A 15,669-nucleotide genomic window follows, 5' to 3' on the forward strand; every position below is an offset into this window, starting at 1 on the left:
AGGATGGCCAGCAACAATCTATGAAAACTACTTAAATTGTAATTCTTCAAATTTTTCTTTCTTGTGTCTCCTTTGCTGGAAGGTGTGTGTGTGTGTGTGTGTGTGTGTGTGTGTGTGTGTATGTGTGTGTGTTTCAACACTATGTAAGTTTAATGCATATATAAAACATATGATTCCATTATATGTAGTAATGTGTAGTCAAAATAAAGTCCTTATTTAACATGCCAAAGTTGCTCAGAGAAGTCTAAGGTCTATAGACACAAGCTCTGGCCCCGGGGAAAGTGTGTCTTCCCAGCCTTCCTTTACTCTGTAGAGCACATGAAAGTCTGCATGTCTGTCTGTCAGCCGTTTTCACATTACACTGAACATACATGTGAGGCCAAACACTCAGTCAATACTAACTCTCCATAATGGTGTTTGTGTCAAGCTTGAATCTCAGAAGGTAAAATCTCTGCACTCTAAAGTTTATCAGTGATGATTGCAATTATTAGAAATGCTTAGTGTGTGATGTGGACTGAACTATCTATAAATACTATAAACACGGTTTCAATAGCTAGTGGATGAAGGAAAATGTTCAGTGGACTGGAAAAGGGGCAAAGTGAACTAGTTCTTGATCATTTACTACCTGTGTGACATTGCTTATGCTTCTCTGTACCCATTTTCTTACATTTTCTACATCATAGCTCATTATGAGTCAAAATAGAAATATTAAAGTATTTATAAACTGTACAGGGCCATCAAGACAAGCCGATGTTTTATTATTGTTATTGCTCTGAGGCATCTCAGTATACCTTTTTTAAGATTGTAAAATAAAATTCTTATAGAGGTTGCCATGTAATGTAAATAAGGGCAATTGGCCAGATTTAAGAAAGAAAAATTAATAGAGACCATGAAACTTGAAGTGTGCATTCCTTGCCTAAAAGCATTCAAATTCAACAGATTAATAATACCGTGCTAACCAAACAAATACATGACTTCAGGTCAAATTATACCAGTATATGTCTCTTGTGAATTTCCCCAACATATGTAAGAAAGTGCTTTTCAAGGTATAAACCCAATTCTGCCACAGTAGAAGAAAACACTTTTGAATAGATGAAGTCAGAAGTGACAGTCTAATTTTTCTCTCAGAGTTAAAAGTCTGAATTCCTCTTTTGAGCAACTAACTCAACCATCATACTTTTTTAGCCACACCATAATACAAGAGAGATGCCTCTCTGATAAAATTTCTCCCCCCAAACCAGAGAATTTCCACGCCTTTCAAAGTTTGCTGTTGTCTCCATGCAAACCATCTATTTATTATTCCTCTAATTCTTCAACTTCACACCCTGGAAATGTGAACTGCACCAGTTTCAACCACACCTCAAAGTAGACTCTTGTCTCCCAGATCCTACAGATATATGCTTGGTGGCAAATTTATTTTCACAGCACTACTTCATTGGGCTAGAAAAAGACCACACCACTTCCATTCCCTAGAAATCAAGCTGAAGCTCTTTATTCCCAATGATCTGATTAAACTCACATTGGTCCATGATCTTCCAGTCTTCAGATTATACCCCAGAAATGCCTCTTCTTTCCCATCTCTCTTTCTGCCTGTACTGTATGCCTGCACTCTCTCAGGACTTACTCAATTTATAGTTAGTCCCAGTGCAAAAAGAAATATTATCCCTCCTACCTTTCTTCTTGTTTCCCCCTACCATAACAGAGATGAAAATCTGTTGAAACATATACAAAGGAGGGCTACCTGCTCCATGTCTAAGATTGGCAAGTTACCTTACAGAAAAGTAAAACGGTCCAGGAAAAGTGGCAGGGGAAGAGAAATATATACTGTCTCTCTATAGCTTTTAATTGTTCAGGACAAGCAGGAAAACCTAATATTTAAATATATGGAACAAAGCTATACAACCAAAATTACACATCAGACTATATTTTAATTTTGCCTGATAGAACAACAAAATTTTTATAGAAATATTTACAGTAAATTAGGGGGCAAAGTATTGCTTTGAATACCAAAATCTGAACAGATGGGACAGGCTGTTGACAAGACATCTTCTTGAGAGTGAGTACAAGAAAATGTAACTGAGCTTCTTATAGCCCCCAAAACATGGGGCAGATAGTCACCAGCAGGAATTCCAAGGATATGCAAGGCAACCTCAGACAGCCTCTAAAAATGTGAGGAAAAATTTCAGATTCCAGTTTATAGGGAAGGCTCTATACTAAGGAGAGACTTTTGGGAGCAGAAACCCAACTGAGGATGACAGAGACAGAAATGTCCAGATTAAAATGAAGCAGGAGGTAACGTTTACGGAGGAATGGAGGTCACTTTAGAGCTACGAAGCTAGAAATTCTCTCCTGCTCTCCCCATCTTCCACAAAATTTTTAACCAAAATTGCTTTTTGGTTGCTTTTCTTTGGTTATAACATATAAAAATGACAGTCAAATCTTATATAAAGTTATTACAAAAAATAGACAATATGAAGTACGATAAATGTCCCCAAGACAACAAAAGCACAACAGTCAGATATATCCCCCAAATATAAAAACTGTAGCCTAATATTCAAAATAGTTAAATATATTGAGAAAATAATAGAAGGTGTGAAAAAGCACAAATTATACTTAGAAAAAACACAAAAGCAAGTAATCATGGTAGTTAATGCCTTAAGAGTAAATGCATTCAAAAATGAAAAGGCATATATTTATAAAGGAAAGAGTTGAAATGAATTTGAGAGAAAATAATAGCTATAAAAGAGAGGAAACATTCAACATATATTTAATATGTACATCTGAAGAAGTGAAAAGGCAATGGAATATAATGAGTAAAAATCTATAAATCAAGAAAAAATTGAAATTAAATTCAAATATTTATAGTGAAGGAATATACTGTACATCTTAAGATACTAGCCTAATACTATCATCTCAAAACAATTTGATTTAATAATAAAAGACATTATACAATGTATTATTTTGCCTTATAAATATGTATAAATATTACATGCTGATCAAAAATGCAACCTAGTTTTTTTATAAATAAAATTCCTTAAGAGCTCTAGGTAAAATGGTGTCTTATATGAGAAATCCAAAATATAAAGAGCGAAATAAAAGATAAATAATGGGAAATAAAGAGATAGATCTTTTGCAAAATGGAAGGGATCCACGAGATGGAAGGAGAGAGGAAGGAGATGAAAAGAGAACTAAGATGTGTCGTGTGTGTACCAACTCCACTTGAGGAATGTAATCGTTATGTAGTGCAAACATGTACTAATAAAAAATAAAAATTGAAAGAAAAAAATTAGGCAAAAATATTTTAAAAATATTTCAACAAACACTATGAAGAAGAAAAATAAATAAAGCATACTGGTATGCATATCTGGTACAAGGAAGCAAGCAATTCACAACATTTGAGCAAAGAGCTAGAAGATTTTGGAAGAGGCAATCGCTTTCTGCAGGGAACAGTGAGAAGTGGTCCCGGAAAGAGTTGGTTAATCTTGAAGGATGAATGTTATTTGGATAGAAAGAGATGGAGACTGAGAGTATTTCAGGCAATGGGAATAACAGTACACAGCAAAACTGCAGAGGCACAAAGGTAAAAGAAAAATGAACCTGTTGAATGCCAAGGTGCACAGTCCACAGTAGGACAGAAGGTGGGGCTGGAGTCTAGCCAGCCCTGAGTTCCAGTCTGAGAGTTCAGATTTTGCTAACCAAACACCCTCGCTGGAGGAGTACAATGAGGATGAGAACTCAGCAGGATATCACAGTAGTCCAGATTTCTCTAGTTCATTTCCTCATATCTCTAGTGGATATGAGGCCCAGAACAAGAAGAATAAAAAGAAGCAATATTTAGAGGCTGTATGTGAACGAAGAGGTTATGAGCCTATTATCTAGGAAGATAATAAGCCAGTTTGGGGGGAGTGGATACCATATAGTAAATTAAACTTCATTTTCTTTAAAAAGTTGAAGATGATGTTGAATGTTGTCTGTGCAATTTCTGTAATATCCAAAAGAAAAACAAAAATTTAATTTGTGATATTATAACTTTCTTATTTGTTAATTCAATAAAAATGGAATCTAAACCAATCTGTTTACAGGGAGATTACCACTGCCTTGCTTTCTTTTCATGATAAAAGATTGTTCAAAATCTGTGTTTACAGCCTTGACCTTCTGTAGGTGGCCTTTCCCACTGAGTAGCAACAGAATCTTCATTTGCTACACTAAAAAGTCATTACCTCTTAAGTCAGTGTAAAAAAGCAAACAACTATTTCCCAGAAAAAGAAAGAATCACACTTTACCATGACCATGCCACTAAATAGTCAAAGTGGATTATGTTTTTCCAAGACAGCTAATCCTTATATGATTTATACAACTGGGGTGGGATCACAAGCAGGGGTGAAGATACCAGGACAACAAATTTGATACATCTAATAGTTACTATTAACCGAGCAAGAATTAGATGTTACCCAAAGTAAGAATTATATCACCAGCCCATTGATGTTTTTCTGGTTCTTTAGTATGGTTTACTCTGAATTATCTTTTTTTGGACATAGTTTTACCAAATTGTATTAGATAATAGTATTAATGCTCAAATGTTCTGTGTGTGTTTTGGTTACATGACAATGAAATACAGAAGATAGGTAAAAAAAAAAAAAGCTGTGTGTGTTGGCATACCCTTATACTCCCAGCACTAGGAAAAGGTGAGCTCACAAGTTTGAACCCAGCGTAGGCAGCTTAACAATTTCGCAGGACTTTGTCTCAAAAATTAGAAATGGCTGGAGATGTAGCTCAGTGAGAAGGCTCTGGGTTCAATTTCCAGTGCCACATATAAAAAAATATAAATTGTATTGAAAAGGCAAAATTCTCAGAGATTATGTTTACCAAGTGCATTGCTTACGGCGGTCTAACCAATAAACTCAAGACACTTTTCAGCTTGTTTTTGAGGTAGTATGAGTCTGGGGATATAGCTCAGCAGCACAAGCATCTAAGAAACATAAAATTCAAACACAGAAAGATATCATTAATAATAAAAAATAAATAATATGTGGTTTGTGATTACATCATAGTAATTGGGGAAAGGGCAGAGTTAGTCACTCAACCTAACAGAAACTTAATAGTAACCAAGATTTAGGGGTTCTTAACCAACAATGATAGCAAACCTAGCATGTGTTCCTGGTTCTGAAAGGATGTTAATCAGGTAGAAGAGAAAGAAAGGACAGAAATGAGACCCTCACCCTGCCTCCAAACAAATCCAACTCACCACTCCTCTCCTGTCTGCCCTACCCACTCCTAGTGAAATTCAACATTTTATAAAATTAATAAGAGCTAATAAATATCCAAATCCAGCTCACCACTCCTCTCCTGTCTGCCCTACCCACTCCTCTCCTCCCTCCCTCCCCTCGCCCTTCCTCTCCTCTCCTCTCTTTGTCTCTGTCTCTGTTGCTGTCTCTCTCTCTCTCTCCACCCTCCATCTGTCCCTCTGTCTCTCATTTCCTGCCTCTTGTGAACATGTACACCAGTACTAAAACATACATACTGGGTCCGAAGCTGTTATTACTCTTCAGGAAACACAGCCATGAACTCTGAATGCATTTGTGGGAAGATAACCTCCAAATTTTTACATTTATCTTACTGTAATGGATCTTTAAAAGAACTCTGTCCTAGAGTACTGTAATTACCTAGCACTTGGGAATTAATTTTATTTTATTTTTTTAGCAAATTGGGACAAGTGAATGTATTTATGGCTTTGAGCAAGAGCAGAAGGCAACAGCAGACAAAGATAAACAACCATGGTGCCTTTCTAAGTGCTGGCCTCACCCATCTCATTGATTAAGCAAGTTCCCTAGGTGCTGTCTCTGATTCTCAGAGACCACTGTCAGATCTGTTACTTCCTGACCTCTCTGACTATATTGACCTTGATCCTTAGAAATTTGTGCCAACCTGTTTTGCTTTGTTTGTTCGGTTGGCTGGTTGGGCTTTTTGCTTTCAACCTCACTGTCCAGAACTTACTGTTTTACACAACGCCCCAGTCCTTTCCTGAATTCGCTACCCTTCAGCCTCAATGGCCGCAGAATTTCAAATTAAAGTTTCAGTGTGGATGCAAGTGGCCACAGAAAGCTTTTGGTAAGAGATAAAATAAGAACTTGTCATTGCAGAACAGACAGCATTACAGTAACAGGAAGGAACAGAGCGTTTTTAAGGGTTATTTTAAGTATTATATATTATTTAATGATAGGCTCATTTCCCTAAGTGCTGCGGCTTAGTAAATAGCTAATATGTCGATCAAATGTCACAGAAGAAAAAGATGGTAGAGGCTGGACATTCGGTGGATCTGTTTTAAACAAGAACTGTCTGATGGTCAAGATGAATGCGACTCTCTATCTCTCAGTCTTTGCCGCAGCTAATAGGCAGGATAGAAGTTAATGCGGACTCTGCGTAAGCCCAGCAAAGATATTTGCTAGACAAAGAAGAGAAAGGAAATCACTGGATTCTGCAAGCCAATACTCATACGTTTGCAATGCCACAGTGTAGAAATATACTAGCCAATGTTAATTCCCTACAGCTACCTTGAAATTGGAATATTGAAATCCTATCATATGCGGAAACATATTCACTCAATCTGTATTGTCAGTTCTTACTCTTTTCGTCCTTTTGCCCTGCTTACCAATTTCAAAAGAGCAGTTTTGTTCACAATAGCCATAAATAAGAAACAAAAAAAATCTCTAACATTCAGAAAATGGGTAGTTAAGTGTACCATTTTCATATAGTGACATTCAGAGAAATAGAAGAACAAATTATTAAGGCACACAAGACCATTGGTAAATGTTAAAAATATGTATTTATGTGTATATAAAAACTAAATGCACATATCATTAAAAATTGAAAGGCAAGGAACGTAATTTAGGGAGGTAGGCAGTGGATATGACCAAAATATGTCACAGGCATGTATGCGAATGCCACAGTGAAATTCAACATTTTATAAAATTAATAGGTGCTAATAAAAAGACAGTGTTAAAAATAAAAAAGAAACCAAACAACAAAAGTCTGATCAAGATGAACTTTTTGACATGAAATTCAAGAACATGCACTACTGCTGATGGTGAAAGAAGTCTCAGAATAGTGGCGATCTTGGTGGTATTATTAACTTAGGAGAAAGTACTAGAAGAATTGCATGTCTAGATGGTTGGGGTTATAAAAACGGAGTATGTGTGTGTTTGTGCATGTGTTGGTGTGTATGTGTGTGTGTGTGTCTCTTCCTCTGGACTGAACCCAGGGCTTTTGAACTGAGCTAGCTACACTCCCAGTTCTCTTTGATTATTTTCTTTTTAATTTTTGAGACACAGTCATTCTCAGTTGCTACATTGCCGGGGCTATGCTCTAACTTGTGATCCTCCTGCTTCAGTCTCCCAGGAAGTGGCGAGGATACTTTTATGAACTGTATTGCAAGTGCTCGATTTGGCAGCACATATACTAAAATATAATAATAAACTGTACTGTGACTTTTCCAGTTTCTTCTCAGAAATATAGAGGACTGTCAAGTGCCACCTCCACCACTGTTCCTGAACTCTCAGGGGAAAGAGTTGGCTGCAGAGAGAAGGGATACTCGAACACAAGTGTCCTGGGGGAAGAACAGCCGGGATATATGCGTATATCTTGACCGAGAATAGCTGAGGCGAAGGACACATATGGGCTGATGGTGGAAGTGAAGCTCCTGGTAGTTACAAATATGGGGAGACAGAAAATTTACTCTTGTTGGTTTTTGGCTCTTTCTCCCTAAATCCTGCCGTGAATTATGAGAAAAGACTGTTAGAGAGGAGCCTGAGAAAGTTCTCCACAAGGCGTAGACCCAAGGGAGTGGACAGCAGCAGCCACTGTTAGGAGGGTCACAGGACTATCTTCTGTGTCCCTTGAGGAACAAAAGCACCCTGCAGGTGGCAGCCTTGCCTCAGAATGTGTGTCAGTTTTTTACTCTGCTTGCATAGCTCTTGAGGGGTTAAAAATAAATGAGAAATTTGAAATTTTTGCAGCATTTTCTCATTGTTGTAAGAGAAGCTCCTCCTCACTGGATGCAGAGGGACTTACTTTAGATCTAAGCCCCAGTTGCTGAAAGAGCTACAGCGGCTATTCCTTGACATGAGCACTTGTGGGCTGGATCTGTGGCTGTCACCCTCTAGGGCTCTCCAGTTCTGTACCCACCCCCTATGCTAATCATGAGGACCTTTTCCTAGGATGTCGGATTTCCCTTTGCACTTGTCTGTCTATGGGTCTCTCCCTGCAGGATTCCCCATGGCTGGTTGGGCTGGTGATGGGAGCAGAGAGGTGGGTTTTGTCTTAGTTCTGATTAAACATCAGTGTTAGGCAGGCACTTTGTCTCTCATTCCGAAAGTTGCATGTGTCATGGTGTTTCTGCCCATCCTTCAGCATTATTTTACAACATTATGTATTCCTGTCCTTCCCCCAGAGGTAGAGGAGTTTCCTCTGTTCTCAACTGCAGTGAGTTTTGATATAAGCACTTGTTATGTGGGATAGATGCAACTAAAAATTAAAAGAGTTTTGCCAGGAATTGATGAATTGTTGAGCACTGTTTGTGAGCTGTAGGGACAGACTGAAGCTCCCTGGGAACTTCAGAAAATGAGTCCACACCCCTTTTTCAGGTTTTTTTTTTCCATGAATCCCAGAGAATGTTTACAAAAATAATAATAAAAAATACTTGAATAGTTTTTGTTATAACACAGACCTCAGGAGGAAGACCAGCAGTTGCTCAGAATTATACTAAAAGTCAGCCAGATACTTCCTGCTTCTCTCTCTAATGAAACAAACCTTAAGGAGAAGAGATGGTGCAGGTAAAAGTACTCTCAAGGAATCTGGGAAACAGTGGTATGAGCATACAGTAATAGATACTGTGGAGGCTGAGTAAGGAAGAGAGCAATTGTAAGGCCCACTTAGCCAAATTAGTGAAGCCTTGTCTCAAAATAAAAAAAATAAAAAGGGCCAGGGACACCTCTGGGTTCAATGTCCATCATATATTAGAGTCCGCACAAGACCTGGAGCTCACTGCAGAGTTCTGCATTAGTCCTTACCAGAAATCTGAAAAGTCTGCGTTGGAAGGCTGGAAAATCTGCAATGAAGGCTGGAGATAGATGTCCAAAGGCAATGGTAAAGATACAGTCCCTCTGAAGAACAGAAGTAAGACTTCCTTTTTCTTTCCTCTTTATTCCACCCAGGCTGTACACCCTATTGAATGGTGTCACCCGTAGCCAGGGTGAATCATTCCTATTCAGTAAATCCATCATCCAGATGCAGCCAGAATTATGCTAAACAAACCAGCTAATGGATTTTTATTCAGGCCGACACCACGGTTAACTATCACACCCCAGTACCACACAAAACAAGAACAAACCAACAAGCAAAAAAACAAAACAAAACTCTCATTCCAAAAGGACTGGTAAAAGTTTATTGCACTTAAGAGAAAAGAAAGAAAGAAATTATTTACTCTGAGAGTAAGAGCAGGAACATGTATGTTCTGGAGCCAAAACCACTAGTGGAGGGATGAGAGAATCGAGGAATGGACGTCTTGGAGATTTAGGAATACTGTTGCTGCCTGCCTGTCCTACACTAACCATGAAGCTAGCTATCTAAGGACTCTTTCTCTGAAGACAGCCATGGTATTAATGGAGAAGCTGCCTGAAAGAGAATGAAGACATACAATGTCTTAGTGTCTGTGGTTGCCAGGGAATTCATATGTCTGGTAGCAATGCTCAGCTCTTCCCAGTTCACCATCCACAGCTTAATCGTGATGCTCACAATTTAAAAGAAGAGAAGTTCATTTGGGTTCATAGTTCCAGTTTTTGAATGGCCAACGATGGCAGAAACAGCATGGTGGGGGGGTCCGCTGCTGCAGAGGAAAGCCACTCCTATCGCGGTAGCAACGAAAGAAAGGAGGACCCAGGAAGGGAGACACACTCTTCCAGATTACCTCCCAGCGACTCGCCTCTAGCAGGGATATATAAGGTTAATAAAAGTATATGCCGATGCTAATGTGGCCTCCTAGCAGCAAGCCGGATATGAACGAACTTATCAGTGGACTGATCCACTGATGAACACACCGCCCCCTGGTCCGATTACCCCCCAACACATGAGGCTGTGGAGGGAACACTCCAGTTCTAAATCATAGCACGTGGCATGTGTGGATTTTGGCCTATGTGGCTACTCTGGTACCTCAGTTTTCTGATGGGTTAAAAACTTGCCATTCATTTGACGTTCAGCCAACTGGAATAACTATGTAATTATCTAATAAAGTAGATCTTAGAACAAAAATACTCTTACTAAAAGGGTCAATTTCCCCAAGAAAATGTAACAATCCTAATTATGTATGTACTGAATTATAAAGCATCCAAATACGTGAAGAAAAAAATGGAAAATAACTTATAAGAGAAAAGGACACATCTACAGGTATAGCTCAAAACTCCAACATGCCTCCCTCTGTAGTTGCTGGGGAGGAAAATCTGTGAGATAGAGCTGTGAAAGAGCTGCACAGTGTCAGCAGAGTTTACCTAATTGACATTTACCAAGCAATCTTGGCAGCACAATATGCCGTTTCTTTTCCAGTTGAATAGAGGATTCTCACCAAGACTGACCATATGCTGGACTATGAAAGAAAATAAATTGGGCATGGTGGCACACACCTGCAGTCCCAGCACTCTGGAGGTTGAGGCCGAAGCATCACTGTGAGGTTGAGGAAAAACTGTACCACATAGTAAGTTCAAGGTCAGTCTAAACACAGCGAGACCCTGTCTGACAAAACTAAAAAGAAAGACAAATACATATAAAATAGTAGAAATCATAAGAAGTACACTCTTGGATTATGATGGATTTAAACTAAATATCAATAACAAATATCTTTCAAAATCTCCAAATTACACATACTTATATATATATATATAATTTAGCAATAAAAAGGATTCAAGTACTGAAATGTGCTAAAATATGGCTAAACCTTGACAACAGTACATGTGGTGAAAAAAAAGAGACAATGGAGGTCATATTATATGCTTGCACTTTTATGAAATGTCCAGAATAGGCAAATCTATAGAGTCAGAAATTGAATTAGTATTGTAATTGCCATGGCTGGAAGAAAGGTTGAATAGGGAGAAATTTGCCAGTGGATACCTATTTTCTTTTTATAGTGATGAAAACATTGTAGAATTAGATAATGGTGATGATTATACACCTGTAAATGTACTGAAAGCCATTGAATTGCATACATTAAAAATTTAAAATAAACTACTAGAAATGATCTAATTTGCAGCAATTACATTCATGAATTTGTGTTCTTTCTAACTAGGCCACACATTCCTGAGGAAAAAATATTGATTATTACATTCTGGATCTGATTCTGGTACATTTCCCCGGACATATAAAGTCAATAAAAATATCTGCTTATGCTGAGAGGAAAATATTCTCATAAGCTGCCTAAGCCTAAATCCAGAGAGACATGGTGCTAATGATTGAGTTCGCTATGGAAACCCAGGACATAATTCTCTTCCTTTCCCAACTTCAAGATAAACTTAGAAAAGGAAAGAATGGCTCTAAAAGCATCTCCTGATTGTAAAATGCTTATTTGAGGGTGTGAGTGACTCCTCTGGATAGCGTGCCAAGGAGTAAGACAGATAGCATGAACTTTGTCTGGGACTTCCCTTGTTAATCAAATGAATCATGCCCTGCCACAGAATGAATGAAACTGGAAGGATGCTAGAGAACATATTGAAGTATTCATCTAGGTCATCTGTGAAAGCTTTTTCTTTTTATTCAGACCTGAGTCAGACCAGTCACCCTCCCATGGTGTAGTAAATAGCACAGAAACAATAGGATACGCTTCAAAAGCCCTGACTCCATCTGCCTTTGCTTTTCAGTGTGTCCCACATCACAAAAGGCCACAGCAACTCAAGCTTAGATACTGAAATTACCAACCTCAATTACAGAAATATCACATAGGCATAACAAGTGCAGTAAGAGTCTGAAGACACTGGCTTCATCAAACAGACCTATCTCTAGAAGAGAATAAAACTGCTTTCAACCTGAGAAACCCATTCTCCTGTGCAGATAATGAAATTGTCCCCAGTCACTGCTCTAGACAGAAAGCTTGCAAAAGGGGTTACATGGATGAGAATTGAATAATATCTCTTCTTTGATTTTGTTTTAAAACAAACATTTAAAATATTTGTTTTATAAAAGTTTCTTGCTACTCTATTAGGAGTTTTATTTTTCAGAAATCATTTATCAAGACTCTCCTAAATATCAGATAATGTAGTAATTTTCAGGAATAGACTTGGGGACAAAACAGTATCTTTCCCTCATGTCACTTAGATTGTAGAGGAAAAGACTACTGTTAAGTATCACCTTATTCTTCAGTGTGTGTGTGTGTGTGTGTGTGTGTGTGTGTGTGTGTATGTATTTTTATTACAGGGTCTCACTATGCAGTTCAGGCTGGCCTTAAATGCAGTGTGTAGCCCAGTTTAGTCTCTAACTTCCAGGAATCATCCTACCTCAACCTCCCCAGTGCTGGGATGATAAGCATGTGTCATAATGCCCCATTCAAGTATTTATTTAATAATATATAACATAGAAGTAATTTAGGTACTGGGAAAGAAAATTATAAGGCACTATTAGGGGAAATAATTTAGATTTGAGTTCAAAGAAGGTCTCTTTGAAGAAGTGATATTTGAAGAAAGGTGAGTAGTTTGATTAGATTCATGAAAATAATTGCAGTCAATCATTTTAATTGTAGCCATTCTGGTGATAGTGTATGATTATCTCACTGTGGCTTTAAATTACATTTCTTTAATGAATAATAATCTTGAATATTTTTGCAGTGTTCATTGGTCACTGCTGGACATTCTTTTGTAAAATGTCTATCACTATCCTTTACCTTCTTTTCCTCTTTGAGACAGGGTCTCTCTACATAGTTCAGGCTGGGCTTAAACTAACTATACAGTATAGCCTAGGCTGGCCTCGAACTTGTTGCAATCCTCCTGCTTCAGCTTCCAAAGTGTTGGGATTATAAGTGTGTACCACCACACCCACCCTTACCTTCAACTACTTTTATTGAGATATTTATCTTCTTATTATGAATTATGAGATCTACAGTATCTACAAACAGACCTTTTCTCTTTCAAATATGTATTTTGTAAAGAAAGAAAAATTTAACTGTGACACTCATTATCATTTTATAAATGATCCTTTTTCAAGAATGTTACTTAATTTTACAGATCTCAAATTTATCTTCCTTTTTCTTTTATGGCCAGTGTACTTTGAATTCTAATTAATCATTGCCTGTCCCAGAGTTGGAAAGATTTTTTCTTATGTTATTTTCCAGAACTTTATTTAAAACAAATGTAAGTTCTGGAAGACCTTACATTTAAGTCTTTGATTCATTTTAAGATAATTTTTCTTCATAAAGAAATGGTAGAAATTCATTTTTTAACTACATGTGTACCCAGTGTCCTGACAGCATGTATTTAATAATGCTTTTCCTACTAAAAAGCCCTAGAAAATTTATTGAAAATCAATCGACAATATATATGAGTATATTTCTGAACTGTTTATTCTGTTCCATTGATCTATATGTCTGTCTTTACACCAATACTACACTCTCTTCACTACCCTACACTTACAGTTGACCTTATGTAATATAAACCCTCCATTTTTACTGGTCCTTTTTAAAATTAGTTTAGGTGTCTATTGCCATTTACATTTCTAAGTCTGTTTCTCAGTCTCTCTATTTTCTTGTGGCTACTTTGATTGGAATTACTTTGGATCTAAATCAAACTGATAAACACTGGCCCTTTAAAATATCAACTCTTCTAATTCAAATCTTTTTGATTATTTAAATATTTTTTAATTTCTCAGTAATATTTTGTGGGTTTGACTATAACAATTTTGCACAGATGTTCTAAATTTATGCCTGAATACAGTGATGGTATTGTAAAGGAAATTTTCCTATCATTTTGACATATTTTGAAATTTATTTCTATTGTATATATTTTCTTACTAGAACATAGAAATACAAATGATTTTTGTAGTTTGTACACTGTAATGTTGCTAAACTTATTATTTCTATCAATAAAGATAATTCCTCTTCTTTAATACCAAACTCCTTGTGTTTTTTATTCCCTCTGTCTCATCAAACTCTCTAGAATGTTCAGTACAATGTTGAAAAGAAGTAGGAACAAAGAGCAGACATCTTTGCTTTCTGATCTCAGGACAAAAGTGCTCTGTTTTCACCATTAGGTATGGTGTGTTCACTAAGGAGCTATTACCAAATGCATTTCTCAAACTCAGGAAGTGCTCTACTCCTACTTAGTTGAAACTCTCTTACTGTTACCATGATGAAGCATTAAGTGTCATCAACATCTCTTGAGAAAATTTCACTAATTTCCTCCTTTATTCTGTTAATATGATGGACTACATTTGTTGATTTTACTTTTTTGGAGACAAACTTTACCTGGAATTTAGGCTGGTCTTCAAATCACTATGTTGCCTATGCTGGCCTCAGAGTTGAGATGCCTCTCCTACCTCATTCTCCCAAGTGCTAGCATGACAGGCATGTGCCACCATGCAGCACCTGGTTCACTTGTTGATTTTCAAATATCAACTGACCTTGCATCTGAGGAAACTCCTCCCTCATTACTATGGATTTCATATTACTGGATTTACTTGCTAACATTTTATTAAGGTATATTTGTCCATAGTTTAGTCTTTTCTCTGATTCTTGTAATGGGGGTAATTGTGAAGTTATAATTTCTGAAAGAGTTTGTACAGGATTGGAGGTATTTATTCTTTAAATTCTGAGAATTAAACTAACAGGAGGTTGTTTGAGTCTGGAGTTTTCTTGTAAGAAAGTTAAATTCACATGCATTCTTAAAAAATATGGAGATACTCATGTTTTACATTTATGAGACTTTTCGCTAATGTCATTATTCAAGGAACTTTTCAACACGGTTTTGTAATTTACACATGAAATGTTCGTAATTTTCTCACTCTCCTTTGAAGAACAGGGGGTCTAAGTGCTGACTTTTTTAATTCTGATGTTAGCCATTTGTATCTTTTTTCTCTTTTTTCTTGATCTGTCTATCTTGAGTTCTATTAATTTTATTGGTCTATTGAACAAAAAATATTATTTGGTTTTTACCATTAATTCTATTAGCTATTGTGTTGATTTCTATGTACTTAGGGTTCAATTTGTTCTTTTCCTTGTCTTTTTGAGAAAGGGTCTCACCTTGCAGTTCAGGCTGGTCTTGAACTCACTTTGTAGCCCAGGCTGGCCTTGAACTCACAATGAACCTCCTGCCTCAGCCTCTGGAGTGCTGGGATTACAGGAATGTGCCACCACGCTTGGCCGCTCTCCTTTTTAAAGAAGTTTAGGTCATTGACTAGGTATTTCCTTTCTTCAAAAGGTACATATTTCCCTCTAGTTCTGTTTTTTCTGGATTCACAGATTATATAGATAGATAGATAAATAGATATGCTGAGCTTTCATTATATTCAACTTAAAATATTTTCTAATTGTGCTTTTCATTTCTAGTTTTATTTGTTTATTACTTGAAATTAAGTTATTTAACTTTAAAAAACTTGGTGAACTTTTGGGTATCTTTTCTTTTTTTTTTTTTTTTTTTTTTTTTTTTT

Source organism: Chinchilla lanigera, unplaced genomic scaffold, assembly GCF_000276665.1.
Source record: "Chinchilla lanigera isolate Chin_1 unplaced genomic scaffold, ChiLan1.0 scaffold00067, whole genome shotgun sequence".
Classification (NCBI taxonomy): Eukaryota; Metazoa; Chordata; class Mammalia; order Rodentia; family Chinchillidae; genus Chinchilla; species Chinchilla lanigera.